The sequence below is a fragment of the Tupaia chinensis genome, unplaced genomic scaffold (genome assembly GCF_000334495.1).
Source record: "Tupaia chinensis unplaced genomic scaffold, TupChi_1.0 Scaffold144831_1, whole genome shotgun sequence".
Taxonomy (NCBI): domain Eukaryota; kingdom Metazoa; phylum Chordata; class Mammalia; order Scandentia; family Tupaiidae; genus Tupaia; species Tupaia belangeri.
The window spans coordinates 30850-36834 of NW_006204691.1; positions in this window are offsets into that span (position 1 = coordinate 30850).

A 5985-nucleotide genomic window follows, 5' to 3' on the forward strand; every position below is an offset into this window, starting at 1 on the left:
TATATATTTTTTTCTCCTCCATGAAGAGAGAGATAGTAGGAAATGAGAGCAAAGATCATTGAAGAGGTGGGAAAGTGCAGTTGTGTATATTTTAGTTTGTGCAATGATACATAATTTTTAGAAATGTTTTTGTAGCTCTTCCCTCCAAATTTCTATTCTACTTTGAATGAAATGATAAAAACCAGGAAGAAAGAACTACGTGGAAGAACACCCATCTTGGAGGTTAAGTAAACAAGGGAACTGGCTGGGCAAAGATGCTGTGAGAGTAACTGACCCTTTCCTTCAGTTGTTATTTTTTTATTCATGGCCCAAAACACTAATTCTAACACTGGGGTTCATTGAAGACTAATGAGATAAGGTAAGAAACAAATGGTGTCTACTAAAGACCTGATAGAACATATGTTATGTGCTCCAATATGTGCATTAAAAGGTGTAGGGTCCATAGCATTTTTATGTCCTTGAGGGAAATTTGGCTCAACATTTTTTGAACAAATTGAATAAATGTGTTGTGTGGAAAAAGACTATTTCTCTATGTCACCTTATTCACATAGTAATAAATTCCACATAAACTATTCAGTAAGGTCCTTCAAGGTCTAGAATAGTACATTGGATAACCATGAGACCCACCAGAATGGCTAAGGAAAAAAGTGTTGGCAATGACATAGTTATGTTAACCAAGGGGGAAAAATAAGTTTACAAAAACTTACTGGCACAACTGGGCTAGCAGGTGGTGTGGTGGTTAAGATGCTGGATTCCAGCATGGCCTACAACAGTTCGAGTCCCAGACTTGGCAGACTGAAAATCATGCCAGCCATATATGTGTGCATGCCCCAAATCTCAGAAGAAAGGAGGAGAAGGGATTGTAGTATGGCCATAACCTCTGGGGGGTGATTTCTCACTTTCACTCACTGTCAAAACCCATTAAAAAATGTGATTAATGTCAATAGCCTCTGTCCTCCATGACTTGTGGTTTTGGGGACTAGATTTACAAACTGGAAAATGGCCACTGACTGGGAAGTCAGTAACTGGTGCTCACTCCACCCTTCCCATTGCCTTCCCACAGCCCATTGCCCACCATAAAGATCCAGGTGCAGCCTATGCTTCTAGAAACTGTGGTTTGTACAAGCTGACATCAAGGTCCTTGGAGTGTCCCAACTCCAGGGGACCCTCAAGCCCAGTCATTCACCATCACTATTTGCTTTGGCCAGGGTATGGACTTGGTCCCATATCCCCCAGATTGGCTGGGGTCAAGGTCCACTGAACTCCAAGTGAGCTGTCCAGCCCCATTTTATTCACAGTTCCAGGTATATGCCAACCAGGTCCCTTCCCATGATGCCATCCCTGGGAACACAGGAAAACATTTTGCCCTAATCTATTAACCAGTTAGTAATAAGTTACTTAATTCTATTCCCCTAGACCCTCTTACTCTGGGGCCTGGATTGGGTTCACCATCCTAATTAATTTGTGGGAAGAGGCTGCCAGGAGGGGTAGGTATCAGCCTGGGCTGGGACAGGGAAGAAGTTATAGCCACTGTACAGGGCACTAACATTGTCCTGGATTCTCCCCAGACCCCTGCAGAGTTCCAGGTTTTTCTCCACATATGGTGCTACGACCCCCCCTGGACCTAAGAAAGGCCAACTTCTCCTGGACCTACCCATGCTGGAATCTCATAGCTGGATGTTCATGCATCTAGGTGTGATGAGCTGTCTGCTGCATTTCCACTAAAGTTTTCCTTGGCAGAAATGCCCACTTAGGGATTCTGGCCTGTTCCAGCTGTTGTCTATGTGCCCAAGTCACTGAGAAAACTTGAAAACTCCTGGGAACCAGCAGTTAGCATAATGGCTATGTCGCTGGACTCCCACGTCGTCGACCGCGGTTTGCGTCCCAGACCCGGTGGCTTAAACTCACGCCGGGCACGTGTGCGTGCATGCCCCAAGATCCCGAGAGGAGAATGGAGGAGAAGGGATTGCGGCATGACCATCCTCCCAGGGGGTGATTTCTCGCTTTCTGTCTCTCTGTCTCTGTCTGTCTGGTGAGTGTACGTGCCCTATAGCAAAAAACCTCTCAAAAAAAAAAAAAACTTGAAAACTCCCAACCATTACAAATGTTATTTTCTACACTTTCTATCTCAAGTTTATATTTCTCTCAGGATTTGTTTCTACAAATCCTGAGTTTTCTTATATATAATTTGAATAAAGCCATAACATAAAGTTCATTCTCCTGACTTTTTTTATTGAATTATTTAATTTTACTTTTTATTATCATTATTATTTTAATTTGACCAAAGATAGATGTTAAGTGCAAAAGCATGCCACCAGGTCTGGGATTCAAACCACAGTCAGTCATGTAGGAGTACAACACGCCTTAACCATCATCCCAACTGCCAGCTCCCAGACATCTTAATACATGTGTATGAACCATTACATTTTTATATTTGTCTTTGTTTAAGTTAATTACTGTTAAGATCTTGTGCCTACCTAGGCACAAGGTAGGCACAAAAAAATGCTCAATAAATGTAAGTTAAATGACAAACGGGAATGGTAGTCCTGTGTTGCATAGTTCCTTTTTCTGCCCAACTCCCAATCAGATGTTTCTAGCTTAGGTTAAATTGCAATATGGCCTTTTAAAAAAATAATTATTAGGGGCCAGCAGGTGGCATGGTGATTAAGGGCACTGGATTCACACATGGCCAGCCACTTTTTGAGTCCTGGACCTGGAGGCTTGCTTTCTCACTTTCCCCTTTTCTCTCTTTCTCTGTCACTCACTGGTAAATTAAAAATAACAATGACTGGAACTAACTAAATAAATAATTTATTTAAAAATAATTTTTAAATTACTTGATTTAATACTGTCATTATTTAATTTGCAACAGGGCACCTGTGCTCACCAGAGAGGGACAAAGAGAGAGAAGAGACAGAAAGTGACAAAGCAGGCCTCTAGGTCTAAGACTCAAACAGCGGTCAATTGCATAAAAACCCAGTGCCTCAACTACTATGCCACCTGCTGGCCTGCAATATGCCTCCCTATCCTCTCTGATATCAGCTTATTCAAAGAGATTATTATAAATTTTTTAAGGTACCATGTTGACATTTTAACTCATCATGATTTATTTTCTCACTATAAAATTAATTTTAGAAATAAATAAAAAAATATGGGCTTGCTCTAAGTGGTACCTTTTATTGTTATTGAAGCAGTTGGAGTTAGGTCTCAGTGACCACACTGAAGTTCAGATGCTTGCTGCTGAAGAGCCAACACTTGAGAGACAAGTGTTGATGGAAAGGAAAGGTAGTTTAATTCAGAAAACTCTGACCTGAAAAGATGGTAAACTAATGCTCAAAAGACATCCCCATTCAGGAAAATCCATCTAGCTGTTGAGAAACACCTACTGTGGCATCTCTATAAGAAGAAACAGCATCAAATAAATACCCACACTTCTAGCAATGGAGTGATGCAAGACTGGCAAACTGCAAGAAATAGACTGGAAGCTACTAGATTACTGAATCTCAGCTTAGAAACATAAAGAATGAGACAATTATCTGAACCTGGAGACGCTCCAGAGCCCTGTTCATCACAGATGAGAAGGTGAGAGGAACTATTGTCCAAAACTACATATTTCATACACCAACCTCAGATCCCAGCACTCTTCAACTGCATAATAAAACTGGCAAGGAGGTAACACTCATTATAGAAAAGTATAAAGTTATAGCACTTCAGTATAAACATTAAATTTTCTTCACCATCCTGCCCAAAGAGTGTGGCACTATCTTGAAAGCGAACCAGTGGTAGAGCACAGAATATGATTAGGACCAATCTTACATCTCCACAGTTCTGTGGGACGAAAGAGACTATACAGAGAAGAGGGATCCTCTGTTAATAGGAGAAATGAGGGGAACACCCCCAATGACTGAAAACTACCAGCTCCTTTACACAATGTAGACCAAGAGTGCTGTGCATTCCCATCCCCACTCCCAGTACATGTGAAAGTACCAACCCTATCAAAGCCTGAGAAACCCGAATACTTCCTCCAACTAGCTGGCAGACCTACATCCTTCCTATTTTCAGACTCAAGTCTCAGGGAATGGCTACTTGCCCCCTCTAAGGTCACCTGCAGTGCAGCCCTTCAGAATATCCCTGAATTGTTAAGCGTAGGAAAAGCAGAGAGGAGGATACTTGAGTAATGGGCACCAGAGGTTGCCATCCCAGTTAGAGGGAAGATAAAAGGGTGCTGCCCCAGGACACCCATAATCCTAGAGACCATCATCTAGTTACCTAGATGCTAACATGAGTTTGCTTGCATTTTATCAACCACTGGCTGATGCCAGGCACCATAGATCAGCCATGCTGACCCCACTTGATCCCCTGAGACTCAGAAACATTCTATTCCTCAGGAGGTTGCCTTACCAGGGCTACATCCAGGTTTTGCAGAACCCACCAGCCACAGGCTTACTGACTACATATCCAGGCTCAAATTGACCCCACCAAATTTAGTTTGCCTCTGGCTCCTCCTAAGACCCTCCCCAAGTCTACCTCTGAATATTGTGGGTCACTCTGATCCTTTTTCAAAAGTGAACAAATTTAGAAGATGGGAAGTCTATCTGGTCAACATATACCCTGAGAAGATGGTGGGGGTGAAGATGTAGAAATGGCAGGACAATAGTCATTGTCTGAGACACATGCTCTCTTTCTAGGAACACTCAATTTACTCTGGGAACATTCTGCTAATACTAAGACATCAGTATTTTCTTCTCCTTTAGCACAGATGGGCCATAATTGATTCAGGTCTTCACCTGCTACTGGACTAAAACTGATCATTATTTTGTCAGTATATGTATCACTTCAACAAGCACCATAGACTATATATCTTTATATACTGGTGTTTGTAGTATTTTTAAATTTATTTTCATAAAATATATACTACATGGAATTTATCATCTTTCCTCTCAAGGTTCTAGGACCATCACCACCATTCATCTTCATGACTCCTTTCATCTTGTAAGACCAAACAATCTACAATTGTTATTATACAATAATGTCAAATCTTTCCATCCTCCCTCCTGATCCAGCCTCTGGCAAACCATCATTATTTCTGTACTTGTTATTACTACCCTGAACATCCCAGGACTGTTTTTACTTTAAAACAGTGGAAAATTTTCCAGAAAGTATGAAACCTATTTAAAGAAATGTATTCAAAGACATTGGTTAAATTGGGGTGAGAGAAGTTTATATTGGTCCATCATAGTAAGTTTATGGTCCAATGAAATGGGAGTTTCAGTGGGGAAGAGAAATTGGGTTCAACTTCAAATACAGAATGGACAGTGGAAATTAACAGCTGAGGAGCCATGTGGTGATTATCAAATGGAAAATGACCAAGGAAACATTAGAAATATGAGTGATTCTGGATAAACTGAAATAATAGGATTCTTGCTGAAGACACATGGTAATCCAACATCACCCAGAGGGTAATGGATGATAAGAAATCTAATCACTTACTTAAAATGATCTGATATTTAGTGTGGGGCTTTTTGCTAAACTACTTTAGCAGGGTTATATGCTGAAAAGAGATTTTACAAGTATGCAGAGACAACTAAAATATTGAGAGGTCTGACTAAAGTTAGAGCAAGGCAAAACTCTGAAACATTTTAGCCATGTCCAAGTATATGCAGTTTAGTACTGTTCAATATGTTCATATTACTGTGCAACCACTCAAGTCAGTTTTACAAGATGAAAAGTCATACAGATAACAGTAATGTTTGTTAGGCAATGTGAGTGCACACAGTAAGTCTGGTCATCTCACTTTTCATGTTGTAGCTCATATTGACTTCCACCAGCGTTTTCCTGTCACCACTGACCAGCTACCTTACATCCCACCCACCAGTTTGGTCTGTTCTACCTGGGTCATGATGTTGGGCAAACCAACCAAAATCAGCCCAATACCAAATCACCTTGGGTTGCATTTCTGAACCACTGGGTGTCCTGCCTCAGAAT